A 21579-nucleotide genomic window follows, 5' to 3' on the forward strand; every position below is an offset into this window, starting at 1 on the left:
TAGGTAGTAATGGTTTCCTTTGGAAATATTGGATTTCCCTTCTTGGAAGGTTTTCCAGTGAATACTAGATGACCTCTTGTTGGGTATAATGGAGATACAATTCTTTCCATGGATCCAACTATGATCTATATGGAGATATCTTCCCAGGCTACAAGACAGCTGTCATCTCTGCTGACCCCCACTTCTGCACCTCAAATTGTCTGTTTGATATATTCACCTGGGTATCTAATAGGCATCTCAGTATCAATATGCCCCAAATAGAATTCATCATATTTCCTCCTAAACCAGTCCCTCCTTCTAAATTCCCTATGTATTTTCTGGACACCACCATTTTTCCAATTAAGTAATCATCATTGACTTTTCACTCATCATTCCCCTCACATACAATCACTTGTTAAATCTTATGTATTCTGCCTCCTTAACATCTATCTTATCTTTTCTTTTCTATTTAATCTTATCACATGATGCCTACTTTAGCCTTCATATCCCATTGGCAGGACTGTTGAATTAACCTCAGAATTAATGCCTCTCCATGTAGCCTCTCCCCTCTTCAATTTATCCCCCACATAGCTCCCAAAGCGATATCCTAAAGGTCAGGACAGATTATGTCACTACTGTTCCCTAAGAAACTTCAGTGGTACCCAACTTGTCCTTAGGCTAAAATATAACTTTTCTTTCCAATATTTAAAATCTTTTAAAATTTGGCTTCAGCTTATCTTTCTAGGATGATTAAATATTACTCCTCATGACACATTCACCACTCTCGACAAACCAGTCTGTTTGCTAGTTCTTGTATGTGAAATTTCATTTCCCACTTATATGCTTTTGCATATGTTGTCATTCTTCTGCCTCTTGGAACCCTAGGTCCCTTTAGCTCCTTGTGCCACCATTTACAAGAAATCTTTACTAATCTGTTCATTTGATATTAAGTTGATATTGAGTTGAGTTGATTTGAGTTGATATTCTCTGCTCTCATCAGTGTGTTTTTTGTGTTTTTCCAGTATTTATTTGTATGTACATTTATGTGGATATATCCATATATGTGTGTATAAAGATTTTGTCTTCTCCTCGAGGGCAGGGCTCCTTTCATTATTGTCTTTGTATGCCCAGTGCCTAGAATTGTGTCATATAGATAATAGGTACTTCTTAAGGTCCAATTGACAGATTCCTGTTCAGATACACATTGGAAATAGATGACCTCTGTGATCCTTTGCAATTTTTAGGTTTGAGATTCTCTGATTCCATTATAGGTACACAGCCCTGGTGGGCCTCACAGTTGGATATCCTTGGCAGTGAGGAAAATAGACTGAGGACTTAAAAATGGTGGAAGTCTGAAAGGAAGAATGGAGAAAGAAAAAATAAGAAAAATGTCACCTATTGCAAAATATTGCCTTGGGTCAACCCTTGTGATGGCTCACCCTCTCCCTATCCTGACAAGCTCTGTGTAATTTGATGTTTTTGTTATCTTCTTTATTTCACTGTTAAATAGCAATTAGTGTTCTAGATCATTGCTGGATATGTTTGTAAAGCATGTTGAACATTTGAAAAAAAAACTATGTAAGTGATAAATAAGAAAAAAAATCCTCAATCCTTCCTTGTTTTATTCTACATTTGGATATTGATATCAGAACAATGTATTTTGGCAAAAACAGTTGAGCAGTGATAATTCAATACTGATTGGTTTGTATTAACTCACAGAAATTGCACTAAAATAGAGAAGGATGTAGACCTTCTATCTCTCAGACCAGATCGATTTCCTTTCTTCTCTACCAAATTGCCCCTGCTGGATAATTAAGAGCTGAAACACCCCCTTCCAAAAAAAATAAGATTTTTGAGCTGTAATCAGACTCCTCCCCAATGAAGATATGGAAAGTCAAAGAAACAACATTTTGTAAAATACTAGAAATGGAAGCTTTAGGTTTGAATCAAGTGCTTTCCCACCTACTAGTGCTATGACTGAAGGCAAATCCCTTGACCTATGAGAGCATCAGTTTCTTCTTCTGTAGAAAAAGGCACTGGGGTGCCTGGAGGATCTATTAAAAATCTGAGCTTCTTAATATATTCATCAAATATGGATCTGATTGCAGGTAACAAATCTTTAAATTTATTTCTTTATCTGGTGAAGGCAATGAGATATAGTGGAAAGAGTTCTTGCCTGGGAATCCAAAGAAAGGGCTTTAAATGCTGTTGCTAATACTTATAGGTCTCTTTCAGGTCTAATATGATTTGATGAAAGAATGGGCAGTAAATTTTATTTTACTTTGTTTTTTTCTGTGGTTTTCATAGCTTATGTAATCCACAGCCATTTTTGGGTCCGTGAATGTACCAGTCTCCCTTGGTATTTCTAGTTATTCCTGGTATTTTGGTTGTTGAATTGATCGAAATGTATTTGAAAGTGTTGACATCCCTGGTGCTATGATCTATAAGTTATCTGATATAGGTCACACCTGACTCTGCAAATCCTTGCTGTACTCTATACTCTTGAGGCACTTGAGAAAAACAACAACAACAACAACAACAATAAAACCTTGGAATCAGTTTTACGATAAATTCAAGGAGGAAAATATGAAGGTCTTGAGAAGACACCACTATTTCTAAGGGGAAAAAATATCATTAGGGTGCTACTCAGCATCTCAGTTTAATGAAAGAATCAGGATACTGGGAAGAAAGAGGTACTCCAACTATCGAGTGCCATTTACTGTCCTGTAATCGCCTTACTTGTCCATTATAGCTGCTAAACTATTACAGATTCTGCCAATTTGCTCATCACAAAGAAACCACAAATAAAGTCAGTCTTATTTTAACCCTTTTGGGAAGAAGTTAGAAACTATATTTGAGTTTCACAGTATATGATAAAAATAATCAATCAACAGTATGGGAGTCCCAGAAACTCCTCTGAAAAATATTTTGAGAAATGCATCTCAGGAATGTTGGGAGCCACTGATGGAGATGTCAAGCTACACTTGGGTCCACAAATTCTAAGTAAGGATGGGTTGTTGGGAGGGGTTTATTAAGATGATCCAAGAATAATAAATAGTGGGAGGTTAGTAGGTGAGTGAAATTATAATAAATATTGATAAATGGGCTATTCAAGTTTTCCCAACCTACTTACCCTTTGCTGCACAATGTCTCTTAATTTGTAGGCACCCCAATATTTGAATAACCTAATTTGTGCTTTGTATTGAATTGAAGCCTCACTTTTATGAAGACTCTATGGTCAATTTGTTTTACACTAATACATTGTTGGTGGAGTTGTGAAATGATCCAACTATTTTGGAGAGCAATTTGAGGCTATGTCCAAAGGATTATAAAATTGTTCATACTCTTTGACCCAGCAATAACATTTCTTGGTCTGTATCCCAAAGAGATCATAAAAATGGGGAAAAGACCCACATGTACAAAAATATTTATAACAGCTCTTTTTGTGGTGACAAAGAATTGGAAATTGAGGGAATGCCCATCAATTGGGGAATGACTGAACAAGTTGTGGTGTATGAATGTATTGGAATACTATTGTGCTATCAGAAATTATGAGCAGGCAGAATTAAAAAAAAAACTTGGAAAGACTTACATGAATTGATGCAGAGTGAAATGAGCAGAACCAGGAGAACATTGTACATAGTAACAGCCACATTATGGGATGACTGACTTTGATAGACTTGGCTCTTCAGAGTAAAGCAAGAATCTAAGACAACTTCAAAAGATTCATGATGAAAATTGCTACCCACACCCAGAGAAAGAAATATGGAGTCTGAATGCAGATGGAAGAATACTATTTGCTCTTCTTTTCCTTTGTTATTTTGTTTTATTGCCTCATTCTCGTGGTTCCTCCCATTAGTTCTAATTGTTCTTTACATCATGACTAACGGGAAAATATGCTTAACATGAATGTATATGTAAAGCCTATATCAAATTGTATGCTGTCTCGGGGTGGGGTGGGGGAGAAAGGAAAGGTGGAGAAAATTTAAAACTCAAAATCTTATGGAAGTGAATGTTGAAAACTAAAAATTAATAAATTTAAGTTAAAAAAAGAAGATTAGCATTTAATGTCAGAAATGTGTAAATTGGGAGATTATCAGCCTTGCACAAAAGCAAAAGAGATGAGGCAAGCCAATGATCAATCAATGAATTAGTTGATTAGTCAATGAGCCTGTTCTGTGCCAGGCATTTTACTAGGTTCTGGGGATATGGAAGTAAATTCAGAAACAATCGCTACCTTTAAGATGTTTGTAATCTGTCTGGGAGGGTAATATGTACATATTATGTGACTATAGCCTAAAGTGGTTGGAACCAAACTGGATGAGAATACATGTGTAAAACAAAATCTAAGTGACACATAAAATCTCTCTCTCTCTTTACCCTTTCCATACATACATACATACACATATACACACATATACAAGTATATATGTATGTATATGTATGTATGTGCATCTATCTACATATATATATATACATCTTTAGTTTTATGGTGAGAGAGGACTGATCTACATATCAGTGAACAGAATCTTACCCTTGAAGTTTCTGACATAAATGAAATCAGAAGCTCAGACAAAATAAATAATATTCATATCTATCTATATACATGCATGGATATATGGAAATATATATTAGATGCATGTGTATATGCACATATGTATTAACAACAAAGATGAACTTGTTATTTACAAGCTGCTTTATAGGAGGGAGTAAGAACGAGAGTTAAGCAATCCATAATGAATTCACTATCTTTCTGTAACAGTGATAGTAGCTGAAATTTCATGTATAGGAATTACACCATAACTGGCAATAACAAATAACTTTTAGTAGCTACTGTGATACCATTTAGATCCTTAAATTACAAAGTAGCAATATATGAACTATCTGCATATGTTTATCTATGACGGATCAAGACTCATATATGTAGCATTTCTTGAATTCCTTTGGAACAGTAGAACAGAAATTTTAGAAATTAACTAGAATAGTATACATATGTTTGTACGTGTGATTGTATTAGATGGCTTAGGTAAAATATAATATAAGTGGAACTTAACATGAACAATTAGATTGACCCATTCAATACTAGATGGAACTAGTAAATAAAATATAACACAATATTTTATAACACAGTATGATATAAAATGATATATGTGATACAATATGATAGCACAAAAACACATATATGTTTGTTTGCGTATACCTATGCATGTCTACTCAAACCCCCAAAGGGATATGTGATCAAATCAATTTCAGAGCTCCTTTCAGTGATGCAGATTGTAATACATTCATGACTCCAAATCCCATGTGACTTATGTCTGTGTTCTACAAATTTTTCATATGAGACTTACCTAATTTGCTAAAGGACTTCCTTGTTTTTTTTTCTGACTCATGAGGAGTGCTCTACTTATCTCCTTATTATTCCTTACTCTTAACTCTGACCACTTCATCTACTTTTCCTGTGATAATCATCTTTAGCTCTTTGAAGGCACTGATTTTCTTATTTCCCTGAAATGTTAGTGCTGATAAGATGGGGCTATGTTTTCATGGGAAGCTTAGGATAAGGGCAGCTAGCTTGCACGGTGGATAGAGTGCTGGGGCTGGAGTCAGGAAGACTCACCTTCCTGAGTTCAAATTTGTCTTCAGTCACTTACTAGCTGGGTGACCCTGAGCAATTCACTTAACCCTATTTGACTCAGTTTCCTCATCTATAAAAATGAGTTGGAGACAGAAATGCAAACTACTTCAGTATCTTTGCCAAGAAATTGGGGTTATGAGTACTCAGACATAACTAAGAAATGACTCAATAACAACAACATCAATAACAGCAATGCTACTTTCTACATCAAAGTGCACTTTGAAATTTAGACAATAGTCTTCATCCACTTCGTCTTTCTTGTGTGGAGGCACAGGCTAAACTACTTTGAGCAATTACAAGTTTCTTCTAGAAGTTTTTTCAATGTCCTTGGGCATGGCTAAATTGGCACAATGTCAATCAGGATCATTAAACAAGGTTATATCTGCTGTTAGATCATCTAACACATACTCATCAATGCAGTAACAATAGCCTTCTGGCTGTTCCTCAAACATAATACTCCACCTCTAAACTTTGGACATTTTCTCTGGCTATTCCTGGAATGCTTTCCCTTTTCATTTCTGCCTTTTGCCTTCCCTATTTTTCTTTAAATCCCCACTAAATTCCCATTTTTACAGGAAGCCTTTTTTCTAATCACTCAACTCTTCTGTCTTCTCTTTCTTAATTCTTTCCTATATATCTTGCATGTAGTTTGCTTTAATATATTTGTTTGTTATTTCCTCAATTAGATAGTAAGCTCCTTGAGGGCAAGGTCTGTCTTTTGCCTCTTTTTGTAGCCCTACCACTTAGAAGAGTGCAATCTTTAGTTGTTTAATAAATTGTTTGTTGATTGATTGAATCATGTTTTTCTTTAAATTTCTCCCCATCCATGACCTTTTTTCTTCATTTTATTTTTGTCACCAAATATCAGTGTATACAGTGAGTTGACTGGGAGAGCCTTATGGAGCTCTTTGAAGAAGTTCTTAATCCCTTCCTCTTCAATAACCTATGGTGATGCAGAATTTGCAGTTATGTGGTGTGCAAATGCTTATCATTAGCACTATAATACCTGATGACCAAATATCCCCTTTAATTTAGTTTCGTTTGTGTATATATACACGATCATATCATATTACATTAAATTGTACTCTATTGCATCATATCACAATATTATGTCATACCACCTTACAGGGTACTGTTTCATATCATGTCACATATAGTGTGTGTATTTGTATGAATATAATATGATGCAATAAAATACACTTTCTCTTTTGGTTGGGATTTGTAATGTCATCAATTTAGGCAGAGAGAAAAGTGCTTATACGAAGTCAAATCAAGATCTACTTTGCACTTAAATGTTGAGAGAGTTAAAATGGGCCACTGATAGGGTAAAGGGCTTTCCCAGGATCACACAGCTAGCACATCTCAGACTCATGTCTTGAACCCAGGTGGTCCTCACTTCATTGTCAGTCTTCTCTCTGTAATGTCATGCAGCTGCATAGTATGACCTACTATGATATGATATATATTCTGACATGACAAAAATACAGTCTATACACATATGTATATATTAAGGTATATTTATAATATACAGTGTGCACATATGCGTATATAATGTATAGTATATATAATACAATGTATGGCATAAGATACAATAAAACAGTACAATACAAAATAATATAAGGTAGTTAGCTGGTAGAGTGGGTAGAGTGCTGCTCTTGAAATTCAGAATACCTGAGTTCAAATCTTGCCTCCAATATATATTAGTTGTGTGACCTTGGAAAGTTGAAGAAATTCTCTTGGATACAGTGTCCCCATCTGTAAAATTGGGCATGACAATGATGGTTCCTATTTCATAGGGGTGTTAAATAGTTCAAATGAGAGAATATAAATTAAGTATTTTGTCAAGATTAAGGTGGTATATAAATGTTAGTTGTTATTAATATAATAGAAAACAGAAGCATAGACTTTGGCCAAAATACTGCACAAGGATATAGGCTCCCAATTGGAGAGGAGACCCTTATCAACTTTCTTGTAAATTAGGATGATGTCAATAGAGTGTTAGACCTTCAGGGCATATTCATATAATTGTAAAATATTTATATTATTATAAACTATGTTCTCTTGTATCAGTCTTTTCCCATATCTAATACCTAATGTATTCTGATTAAGGATCTGTGTTTTTATAGTACCCAAGGCAAGTGCAGGCCTCAGTTTGAGTAAAGGGGACCAAAAATAAAGTCTATATATCAGTAATGTAACATAATAAAAATTATAACTAATATATATATATATATATGACGATGAAAAACAACATAATACCACACATGATATGACATGATACTAATATAATATAATACAATATAATAATTCACACAAATTTTCTTTTCCCACTAATCACCCAATGTGATAGGAGATTAGGCATTAGTCTAATTCCTCCTGTTAAAATATATTGCTGTTCTGTCTCTCAGCAACTGGCTAATTCAATCAGAACACATAGATTTTTCACCAGCTTTTAATTTGCTTAATTTTTGTGAGCTGATGACTTAGAAAATTCTCCATCTTTCAACCCAGAGTCGATCAGGATAGTTGCCATGTGCTTTTCTTCCTCAGTGTCATTTCCCTCTCAATATAGATTTTATAGCTCATTACCTGTCAATCAGGTTTAAATGGTGCAGTATTCATTTTATCATGTTCTGTAAAACATGTTTATGCTTCCTTCGATGTCTTACATTTATTTTAGTCTGAGTCCTATTTATTTCACCAAGCACTGTAGCCCTCTGTAGCTACACATATTTTTAACATGTATTTATTTTAGCAAATGCAGTATTTTGTTTTATATGACATATTCATTTGGGGTGTTTAGCCAAGCAAATGAATGCTGAGGAAAAAGCACTCTGGAGATTCCTTATTTGTTGTGACAAACCATTTTATAGGCCCTTTTTGATTTATCTTAACCTTTGAGAGAGACATTTTTAAGCAATACATTTTTATGATCCAGTCAAGGTAGCATCAGGTCCACAGTTTCTCTGATCTTTGAAATGGAATGATGAGATTGGAAAGCCAACCACTGTCATTTCCTAGTAGTATGGTTCTGGGTAAATCATAGAATTTCCATGAGCTTCTGTTATCTCATCTATACCAGGATATTCGAAATAAATACTTCACAGAGTTACTATGAATATAAGTAATGTGAGAAAAACTTTCTATATATAAAGTAATGTGAGAAAAACTTTCTATATATAAAGAGAGACTTCTAGGAGCCATGTTAACAGAGTAAACAGTGGGTCACTGTTACCCTCCCATGTTGACCTTGAAGGACCCAGAAAATATCACCCCAGGAGGAATCCTGAAACAGTGGAGCCAGCAGAGAGTTGGGGTACAGTAGTCTTTTGGCTCCTGAGGCTGGGAGGATTGACACAAGGGGTCCCTCTTGCTGTGGCTGAAGAGGACCAGTACAAGACAGGAGGCATCCCAGCAAGCCAGTAACAAGCCACACCTCAGCAGACCAGTGGAAGATTCTGAGTCCCACAGTGGTGGTGGAGCAGGCAAGTGCCAACACAAGGATCCCCTTTGGCATAGCCAGGGGAACTGGCAGGTGCCAGTACAGAGAACCACCACTTTTGCTGATGGACAGGTGTCCACCAGTGGCTGAGCCTACCTATGCTCTACTGATTAGGAGGTGACCTCCAGAGGCCAGACCACCCCCACACCCACCTCCCACCCCACTAGCTTCACTGAAACCCCAGGGAAGTGCAAAAGGACTCCACTTGGCCTTGGCACACACCAGCCAACACTACCAGCTCCAGCTTAGCACCAGGTAAGCTATGAGGCCCCCTACAGCCTCCAGCTGCAAGCACCTGAGGCCCCAGCACACAAAGTCAGTAGTCAGACCCCTAGCCCCCACCACAAGAAGCAAAGGACAGTGCCCCCCTGTGCTCCAGAAGAAGAGATCAACTTTAAAAGTCAGGAAAAAGGCAAACAGCACGAGCAAAAATACAAAAAAGAAATAAGAAAAACAAAGAACATAGATTCTTAATATGGGGACGGGGAAGACCAAAACACAATTTCAGAAGAGGACAACATTGTCAATGTACCCACATCTGAAAGCTCAGAGGGGACTATGAACTGGCCTCAAGTCCAAAAGCCTAATTGGAAGAGTTCTAGAAGAATTTTAAAAGTCAAATTTAAAACAAAAGTCAAATTTTAAAAGTCAAAGAAACACAGAAGAAAAATTGAACAATTCCTTTACAAATATAATTGACAGAATGGAAGAAAAAGTATGCTGAAGAAAGCAACTCCTTAAAAAGTAGAATTGGCAAAATTGTAAAGGAGGTACAAAAGCTAACTGAAGAAAACAATTCATTAAAATTAGAATCGGGCAAGTGGAAGCTCATGACTCTATGAGACATCAAGAATCAGTCAAACAAAATCAAAAGAATGAAAAAAAAATAGAAGAAAATGTAAAATACCTCACTGGAAAAACAACTGACCTGGAAAATAGATTCAGGAGAAATAACTTAAGAATTATTGACCTACCTGAAAGCCATGATAAAAAAGAGCCTGGACATCATCTTTCAAGAAATCATCAAGGAAAATTGCCCTGAGGTCCTAGAACCAGAGGGTAAAATAGTCATTGAAAGAATCCACTTACCACCTCCTGAAAGAGAGTCCAAATTGAAAATGCCAAGGAATATTGTAGCCAAACTCCAGAATTATCAGGTCAAGGAGAAAATACTGCAAGCAGCCAGAAAGAAGTAAATCATATATCTTGGAACCACAGTCAAGATTACACAGGACCTTGCAGCTTCTACATTACAAGATCAGAGGACTTGGAATATAATATTCTGTAAGGCAAAGGAGCTTGGATTACAACCAAGGATCAATTACCCAGCAAAACTGAACATAATATTTCAGGTGAGCAGATGGACATTTGATGAATGGGAGACTTCTAGACCTTCCTGATGAGAAGACCAGAGCTCAACAGAAAATCTGATCTTTAAATACAAGACTCAAGAGAGGCATGAAAAATTAAACAGGAAAGGAAAAAAAAATGTTATTCAATAAGGGAAAACTGTTAACACCCCTACATGAGAAGATGATACTTGTAACTCTTGAGAACTATCTTTATTATGATATTTAGAAGGGATATACATAGATAGAGGGTGTGGGTATAAATTGACTTTGATGTGATGATAAAAAAAACTAATTAAGTGGTGAATAAAAAAAGATTGTAATGGGAGAAGAGGAAATGAGGAGGCCAAAAAGGGTATAAATTACATCACATAAAGAGGCACAAAGACATAGTGCAGTAAAGGGAAAGAGGGGAGGGAGATAAACATTGTTTGAATGTTACTCTCATTGGATTTGGTTCAATGAGGGAATCACATTGTTATTAGGTATAGAAATCTAACTTGCCATATAGGCAGTAGGAGAGGAAAGGGGAAAGAAAAAGGAGGTGGTGGTTAGAAGGCATGGAAGAAGTAGTAAGGGAAAAGGGAAAGAAAAGTGAGGGGGCTGATAGAAGAGAGGGAAGACTGAGGGAGGTGGTGGTCAAAAAGCAAAACTCTAGTGAGGAGGGAAAGGGAGAAAGGAGAATGAAAATCATAAATAGATAGAGAGAAAGACACAGATAGTAATCATAACTGTGAATGTGAATGGATGGACTCTCCCATAAAACAGAAGTGGATAGCAGGATGGATTAAATACAATAATTCTTCAATATGTTGTTTATATAAAGTACTAGAAATGCATTCTTAGTGAAAACTAATCAACTGTATTTACAGTGGAAAGAGTGATGAGTTTGGGGGCAGAAGTTTGAGACCAAAACCTAGCAGCCACTGGCTACCTGTGTGACTTTGGAAAGTTACTTAAACATTCTTGGCTTCAGTTTCCATTTCTGTAAAATGAAGGGATTTGAATATCCAGCCTTTAAAACTCCTTTCAGGTCTTAGCCTATGATTCCATAATCCTACATATGAGTCTACTCTTAACATTAGGACAAAAAATGAATTTTAAGAAGTCATATTTCCCCTCGTCTAAAAATATAAATTTAAATTTATGTTATTATTTAATTTAATTTAATTTTTGTTACATTAAACCTAAATGCATATGAATAGTGTGATATGTAAAGAAGAAAAGGAAAAGTTATGTATGAAACTGAATATTTTATATAGCTTGTTTTTAAAAGTATATATTAAATGCAATAAAATTAACAATGATAATAATAATAACTAGCATTTTATAGAGCTTCAAGAGATGCAAAGTGCTTTACATATATAACTCATTTGAAACTTAAGACAACATTGGAGTAGGTGTTATCATTATCCCCATTTTTATAGATGAGGAAACTGAGGTATAGGAAAAGTAAGTGACTTGCGCAGAGTCATACGGCAAGAAAATGTCTAAGGCAGGAGTCTAACTCATATTTTCCTTACTCCAGTCCTGGGCTCCATCCATTGCACCACCTGGCTGTCCCAACACTGCCTTGCTGTCTCTATCCCCTTTCTGAAGTTCTTCCTGGTCTTTTCCACATTTTTTAAATATTTCACTAATATTTTCTTATTACCATCCATGTACTCTAAGTGTATAACTCTTCCTTAAGCAAAAAATTAACCTCATTTAAATAAGCATAACCAAGCAAACAAAACAAATTCATACATTAATGATATCTGAAAATGCATATTTCAACCATCATCAGGATATGAATAACATGTTTTACCATCAATTTACCATTAAGCTCTGCTTGTTCATTAGTCGGTCAGAATTCTTAAGTCATTAAAATCTGTTTTTCAGGGCAGCAAGGTGGTACAGTAGAGAACGCAATGGCCACGGAGTCAGGATGACTGAAGTTCAAATCTGGCCTCAGAAACTTGCTGGCTGTGTGACTTGGGGCAAGTCACTTAACCTAAATTTATATATATACATATATTTATATATATATACACACATACATGCACACCCACTCACCCACCCACACACACCCACACACACATATATACATACATATATATACACACACATATAATATACACATACATATATTTGTATGTGTGTGTATATATATATATATGTTTTTCTTCACATTATTGTATAAAATGTTCTCCAGGTTATACTCACTTCACTCTATATCACTTCATAAAAGTCTTCCTTGATTTCTCTCAATCCATCCTTTTCATCTCTTCTTAAGGCACAATTATGTTATATTCATATGCCATAATTTATTCAGCCTTCCCCCAATTGAAGGTCACACATTTTGTTTTCTGTTCTTTTGTATAACAGAAAGTGCTGCTGTATTTTTTGTACACATGGGTCTTTTTCCTTTTTTTTTTAAACCTCTTTCATGGGAGGCAACAATGGCGTCTCTTGGTCAAAGGAAAGGCATGGTTAATGTGTTTGGGAACATCAGTAATTATTTTTGAGAATGGTAGAACCACTTAACTCCATCAAAGGTGTATTAGAGGGCCAGTTGTCTCACTACCCCTCCAACAATTGTCATTTTCCTTTTCTTTTTAATGTCTTCGTCAATCTAAGAGTTTTGAGGTAAACCTCAGAGTTGTTTTAATTATCATTTCTCTTATTAAAAAAGGTTTAGAAGATTTTATATGGTTTACATTTCATTTTTAATATTGCATGATCTTGTCATTAGATCTTGTTGAACAGCAACATATAATTTTAAAAAAGGAAACATTTTGCATTTTTTAAGAATTCAGGAAATGTCTTTGTTACTTATAAATAAAAACATATAATTTCCTTTCTGAATTAACATATTCCATAATTTTTTTCTGATTTTCCATTTGATAAGAAAAAGTATTTTCTTTCACTTTCCCAAATAAGTAAGTAGTGCCCTTGTTTTTGCCATAGGAGGATAGGGACTGGTGAATATTACAATGCAAAATTACATTAAAGGAAAGTCAAAGGAATTTCTCTCAGGCATTAATTAACAAAAGTCAAAGCATTTCAGAGGTAACCATAAACTCCTTGGTTGTGTGACCTATTTAAATATTGCATAAGGAATCATTTAACCAGAAGAAATTAATTCATTTCACTCCCTCTGTTGAGAGGAGACATCTAAAATATTCCAAGCAGATAACTTTAGGCATTTCTGTTTCAAATATCTAGGAAGGTGCTTATATAGACCATAGGTTCAGAGCTCTGAGGGATGTTAGAGGCCATTTAATCTAAACTCTTCATTTTACAGATAAGGAAACTGAGAGCCAAAAAGACTAAATGACATCCCTATGGTATCTCTAGTAAAATATAACCTTCTTGAGGGCAGGGATTTTTTTGTTGTTATTGTTGTGTATTTTCTAATTTGTGAGAAAATCTCCCCAGAAAACCTACTCCACCTTCCTCTAAGCCTACAAAACATAACATTTACCTCTGAGATTTGTTGAGGGGATAAAATGAAATCATTTATAAACTGCTAAGCACAGTGCCTGGTGCATAGAAAGCACCTAATAAATTATCATTTCTTCCTCCGTCCCTTCCTTATTTCCTTCCTTCCTCCCTCCTTCCCTTTCTTCCCCTATCCTTCCTTCCCTGCCTGCCTGCCTCAGACACTTACTTGCTATATGACCCTGTGTCAGTCACTTAACTTTTCTGTACCATAGCTGGAAGAAGGGGAGGGCAGGACCTTTTTCTGCATGAGGAGGTCCCTAGGTTAGAGAACCTTGATTTGTCAGAAATTCACCTCATAAACCCACTCCACCTTCCCCCAAGCGTGCAAAAAGCAGCAGAAACTGACTCATAAGCCAGAGAATTAATGAACAGAAAGGACTGGGTGATGGCTGGTAGGTGGGGCTGCAGCAGAGACTTGAAAAAAAAGGACATGGTATTCAGCTAGGACCCATCTTGTCAGACCAGAAGTTGTTCGGGGCAGAGATGGAGGCAGATGAAAAGTGAATTGCCCAACATGGAAAGCTGCTGAAGCAGGTTTGGGGTTCTTCCTAACGGGCAAACACATTATAATGATAACTGAACTTTATAATGCCCTTTAAGGTTTCCAAAATGCTATCTATAAATTACCTCACGTATTCTATTGCGCACATACTGTGTTTTCCATCACTTCAGAAGTAGTCTCCTCCTGTCTGAAATGTCCTTTCTGTACTGACTTGTAAAAAGAAAACAGCTTGGTTCAAATCTATATTCAAGACTGGACACTTTGAGCGAACCTTGTCTCTGCTGGACTCCATCACTTCAGTAAGTACTCAGATTCTCCATTCTTCTACCTGTACAGTTCTATAGCTCCATAAAGTTGTACTTTGACTTTCAATTCATGTTTCTATCTATCTATGACTGTGGGTATATTTATACCTTTCTATGTTTTAGTCATGTGTTTAATAGTCATATCTTGATGTCTGACCATTTTATCTCATGAAGCGCATATTCTTTGGTTACATAGACCTTATCTGTTCTTGTGGGCAGAGATGTTTTATCTTTGTACTTTGAACAAATGTCTGGTACACACTAGGCAATTAATAAATGCCTTCTGAAACAAAGAAAATCAGTCTTCTACTTATCTTCACTTGGAATGTAGCCAAAACACAGTTTTCCCCCTTCATTTGAATACTCCATTTCATCAACAATATTAGTAATCCTGTCCTCCAAAAAATCAAATTATTTAACAATGTTACATATTTAGTATTTCCCCATTAAAGTTCAAATCCAATGCTTCATCAAAGTGTGGAAGAAAACCTGGAACCTCAAAGGATGCAGGGCTCACTGCAGAATTGCCATGTTTGGGGATTCTTTTTTCTCTTGAGTTCAGAGGAATCACACAGAGAGGCAGAAGCAGGAGCTGTCTGTTTGTACCCAGCAGAAAGCTGCTGGGAGGAAACAGCTAGAGATTTAGGAAAGGCAAAAACAGTATTTTGATGCCTTTCTCTCTCTGATAAGGTAGACGAGGTAATTAAAGGCAATTAACCTAGCATCAGATACATGTCTACTTAGACTCTTTTAAATGTAGGCTCTCAATTCCCAGTGGGCCCAACTTCAGATCTTTGGGACAGACTGAGGGAGAGACGACATTAAGGAACCAGGTTATTAAAGACACTAGGGACAGACAAAGTGCCAAAGGGTTGTTTTCCTCCAGGGGTTTTTTTCATTTTCATTTGGAATACTAAAGCTAATGTTTTCACCCTTCTGGTTTGCATTTATCTTGTTTTAGAGAAATTATAAAATTATAGTATATCTGAATAGCCTATTTCAGTGCTGTTCTTAATTTCTTACCACATGTACAGGTGCACTAGGAGGTTCAGTTCTTGGAGCAAGGTTACTTACCTACCCTCTGACTCCCCAGTGATTGCCAGGGTAGTGTTAAGTGACAGTTTCTTTTGATATAATTGGCTCAAGCCTCTATTTAAGTGTGTTCTCTCTAATATTAATCACCACTTATAATTAGTACCTCCCCTATGCTATTGATTGACACAATGATTGGTGCCTCATTCTCAAATTAATTAGCTAACATCAGTTATCTTTTATAATGGAATATTTACTATAATGAGGACAGATTACAACATTTTCCCCAACTATAGAGGCACATTCCCCATTTTACTATGTAAGTCCCTACATATAATGGGCTTAAAGTGGTTGCTACAAATAATTTGCCCCACCAAATTAATTTCTAAATTTGGTATAGCCACTGGATGAATTACTCCCTTACCACAGAACATGGATTCTTAGCTATCAAATCAAACAGGTCTCTCCCCAGCTTCATGAAGTCAAACTATGCAGAACTGCCTGAAAAGTCTGGTATGAAGGCAGTTAGGTGGTGCAGTGGATAGAACACCTGAAGTCAGGAGGACCTCGTGACCAAACACTTGACACTTACTAGCTGTGTGACCCTGGGCAAGTCACTTAATCCCAATTGCCTAAAAAAAAAGTCTGGTATGAATTCCAATTCTTGGACCTCTGATGGCTCACTCTTCTGAAGTTTTTGAAGCTCAAAAGTTCATGGTCATCTCTAATACTCCCTCACCTAAGACTAGGAAAGAATAGACAGAACAGAGATAAAGGAATAGCAAACAACAAAAACAATTATGGCCATATGTCTGCCTGGTTGGGGCAAGTAAACAACTGGCTCCATCATCATCATCATCATCATCATCATCATCACCATCATCATCATCATCATCATCACCATCATCATCATCATCTTCTTCTTCTTCATCATCTCTCTTTCTCTCTTTCTTTTTCTCTGCCTCCCTCCCTCCTTTCTTCTCTTCCTCTCTTCCCTCCCCACCCCTGTCCCATTCCCATCCACACCACCACCAGATGCTTATTAAATCCTTATCTCACCAGAAAAGATGTATGTACACTCCTTTCCGATACAGCAGTCAATCAGAGACTCTTTATCACTCAGTAAGGTATAAGAACTAGGTAAATAATACTTGCCCATGCTCTGAAGTAGAGAGATATAGCCTCCCACTTTACATCATCACAAAATTGCAGAAGCAGAGTCATCAAATACTCAGGTGAGTGAATGCATCAGGCATACCTGCTCCTGAGAATTGGGCCTGAATTGGCCAGCACCCTACCTATATCCCCTTTACAATTGCTTTAATAAATCAAAAGACAATCGTTGGATAAGTAAGAACACTCCCTCTATTGATGGAAGGGGACTCCTTAAGAAAAGAGCCTCTATGCTTTGCTATGAGGCTGAAAAGCATCATCACCAGAGAGATCACCTACTAGTGAATGACATTTCCATACTTAATTAGATTGGCAATCTAATGGCAGGTTGTGGTTGGGCTGTTCTCGAAGGCTTTCCAGTTGTGCAGGACATGATCAGATATGATGGTTTTCAGTCTTTAGAATGTAAGCTTTTGAAGGCTAGTGGCTGTTTCATTTTTTTATTCCTTTGCATCCTCAGTGCACAATGTAGTACATGGCATATAGTAGGTACTCAATAACAACATAATGATTGATTAGAGTTTGAATTTCACTGGTGTAATCCTTGATTATACAATTATTGATTTAAAGCTGTAAAGGATCAAAAAGATCATGGAGTCCAACCCTCTCTCATTCTGAGGCTAGGAAAGGTGAGGTCCAAGTTATGTAATATTTTAGTGTCACACATTTAGTAAGAATTTGCACTGAGATTCAAGCCCAAGTTTCCCTGACTCGAAGTCCAGCACTCTATATGCTATACCATACTGATGGCAAGATCCCTTCTACACCCACAATGAAGCACTAGGACTGAACTTTAATGGGGAGGGAGGATATTAAATATGTGGCATCATAGACTCATAGATTTAGAGCTGGAAGTCACCTTAGAAGACATCAAGCCCAACCTGATAATTTATAGAGGACAAAGCAGTAAAGAGAAGTAACTTCTCCAGGATCACACAGCTAGTAAGTGAGTGTTGACAGGATTTGAACCCAGATTTTCCTGACTCCAAGATTCTCCCTCTCCAGCAAGCCATGCTGCCAATTATAATTTCAAATAATTATTTTGGTTTCTCAAAATCTGCTCATCAAAAGAATTATGCTTCTGAAAATAATAAAAATATCAATAATACTAGAGACAATAATGTTTCTCATTAATGTTGCCTAAGGAACATTTGAAATATAGCTCTGAAGTCACTAACTTAAGGCTTTATTCAGTCATTTCAATCTTGTTTGACTCTCCATGAACCCATTTGGGGTTTTCTTGGCAAAGACACTAGAGTGGTTTGCCATTTTCTTCTCCAGTGCATTTTATAAATGAGGAAATGGAGGTGAAAAGGATTAAAGTGACTTGTCCAGGGTTAAACAGCTCCTAGGTGTCTGAGGCCAGATTTTACCTCAGGTCTTCTTGACTCCAGGCCCAAAACTCCAACCAGTATATCTGACTTAAGAGTAGGAGGATAGATCATATAATCAAACTTCTTAGGAGTTGTCGAAATCAGGGCCCAGAAATGTGAAGGAATTTGGCTAAGACTTTAGAGCTAATTAGTGACTGACCACACTGGAGCCCAGTAATCCTAACCCCCTAGTCAACTATTCTTTCCATTATCATGGCCTAATTTATCTCGAGTTTCAGTTTTCTTTTAATCTTTTTCATTCTGAAATCAGGAGAAACCAGCAAGTTACAAACTTCACTCATCCGCTTTCTCTTTTTCTTTCCCTTTCCCTTTTTTGCAAAGAAAGATCTCTAGGAGATATCCAGATTACAGAAATTTCCTATCACTAACTACTATGAAATGTCCCCATGCTAGACTTAGGATAGGTCTTACAGACTCTTTTTCCTTCTTTCTTCTTTATTTCCCTTTTGTTCCTTCTTCCATTGATCCTCACTCAACTGCTCTCCATCCTGGTTCCTGAATTTCTTCCCACAAAAAAGAACTTACTGTTCTATAGTAGTTGCCTGTTTGTTCTGCATATTTGCCATTCCTGAGCCTTATTTCATATGTTAGCTAAATCTCACCAAGTATCAATAATACCTTTAATGTCAAATTTTCCTCTTAACATGAGACTCTTTAGTTCACCTTGCTTGTTACTTGAGTTTGGTGAATTTTGTCATAGAGGATATAAGCTATGGCTTTTATGATTGGCTCTAGATTTTTAAATTATTTTTGGGGGAACAGGTGCATTTCACCTCCTCTCAGTTACTATGTGACTCTGCTGCCATTTCCCCTAAATTACAGCATTGTGATATTTAGCTTGGTAGATATACATGGGCAATTTGTTTACTCTCTTTATTTGGAGTATACCTACCTTAATCAGAAAATAATGAGTTCTGGTTTGTGGCTATTGATTTTGACCTGATGGTAGGGCATCCTGATGGTAGGGTAGTGGATGCATCCTATAGGTTATTAGAGATAACAATACTAGTTCAAAAATAATTTTGAATTATGTAGCTCTTTAAGGTTTACACAGAACCTTCTTTTTAACGGCCTAGTGATATAGGTAGTGTAAGACCCATTTTACAGATGGAGAAACTGAGACCTTGAGAAGTTTTGCCATATGATCACAGTTAGTACTTTTCATAGCCTGGTTTTAAACCTGGTTGTCCTAGCCTTAATTGCAGCTCTCATTTCATGATGAATTGCTGGGTCTGTAGCTTTTTTTGAAATGTTGAAAGAGAGAGAGAGAGAGAGAGAGAGAGAGAGAGAGAGATTCAGCTTTAAGGCTTCACAATTATGAAAGACTACCTAGAAAGAAAGAAAGACCTATGGAAGATGAAGAATTATGGAAGGAAATCCAAAAACATTCCATATCCTAGATGGCTGAGAAGCTCAGAAGATAGTGACATTTAGCACTGTTAAAGGTCACATATAGATCATGACTTATGGTGGTAAAGAATTCATTGTCTTTGGCATATAATGGATCAAGGATGAATTTTGAAAAGGGAATTTAAGCAGAATGTCAGCAACTAAAGCAAACTGCAGAACCAAAGGAAGAAATGGAAAAAAATTAAGTATGGAAATTAGCTGTTGCATATTTTCTATTAACTCAAGAAGTTTGGCAGTAAAAAAGAAAATCAAGACAATAACTAGAAGAGCTTACTAGATTCAAGGGAATAGTTTCCACTTCTGCGAACACTATTCTACATGAACATATAGGGCTTTTTTCTTGCTTGTATGTTGTGGGATCATGTGTTGTTGTTGGTGTTTCTCTAAATCTGTATCACTCTCACATAATGTTCATTGAGTCTACTCTGATCTCCCACCCTCTTCCACTTTCCAAGTTCATAGTAGACCCATAGATTTATCATGTGAAAGTGATATGTATTTTTGAAAATGCCATGACACTGGAGTGTATGTGTATGCTTGCATTTCTGTATGTATATACCTGCGTATACACACATATATGCATATATGCATATGTGTTTGCGAGGAAATATTTAGTGATCGGATTTCTAGAGGGAAAATATATGCAAGGCAAACATTTTAGCTTAATCTGCATTAATAACATATTTCCATGACTTTCTAATTCTAGACGAACAACAAAAAAAAGTTAAATCAAGTCCTGATTTATAGCATTTGCTGATTTCCAAGGTGTAAATGCTCACACTGAAAATTTAACGATTGGTTCTCATGAGCTCCTCTAAGATGACTCCATCATGCCCCTGTACATGTATAGATATGTGTATATATACACACAGAAGCAGTTTTGATCCCATTTTGAGGGCACACAAATGTTGTTTGCTTGTTTCAGTTGAATCTGACCTTTGTTGACCCCATTTGGGGTTTTCTTGGCAAGGATACTGGAGTGGTTTGCTATTTCCTTCTTAGCTCATTTTATAGATGAGGAAACTTAGACAAACAGGGTTAAGTTACCTGCCCAGGGTCACATAGCTAGTAAATATCTAAGGATAATTTTGAACTTATGAAGATGAATCTTCCTGATTCAAAGCTAAGTGCTCTATCTACTGTATACCTAGATGCCTACACACATCTATAATATATCTATAGGTACATCCACACCAAAGTCATATAATATCCATATCCATATCTGTCTATATCTATGTCCATCTACAAATGTACATATATACACACATAAGTGTATATATACACATATATAAGTATATATGTATTTATATACATACACTACACCTACCTATAAATACATGCGTATGTGTACAAAAAATAAAAAGCTGTTGTATACTCCAGGATTATTTTCCAGCATGTAGAAAATCTTTCCTCAAAGCTAATGACATCTCTATGGTATTATCTCTTTTTAACTTCTAGTCTTCTTCAGGTAATAAGTGATTAACAAATACTACTTTCCCTTCTAATTCTGACATTCCTTCTTTTTTTCTCCAAAATTAGGCTCCATCCTTTCCCCACTCTGCCAAATCCATCCATTCAAAAGAGAAACTGCGATGCCAGGTTGTAACAAAAACTGGAAGCTTCTTGAGCAAAAGCAGTTGATCATAGAATTCTGCGTCTAGAGCTGGGAGGGGCCCAGCCACCTTTAGATCAAAACTGTCATTTCACATACAAGCCCAGATATCATCCAAACGTTGAACCTCCTTTGGCCCTGTACTCTACAGGGAAGCAATAGGTTATGCTCGATGAATATTTGTTGAATTGAAGCACAAT

The sequence above is a fragment of the Vombatus ursinus genome, unplaced genomic scaffold (genome assembly GCF_900497805.2).
Source record: "Vombatus ursinus unplaced genomic scaffold, bare-nosed wombat genome assembly UNPS02014874.1, whole genome shotgun sequence".
NCBI classification, from domain to species: domain Eukaryota; kingdom Metazoa; phylum Chordata; class Mammalia; order Diprotodontia; family Vombatidae; genus Vombatus; species Vombatus ursinus.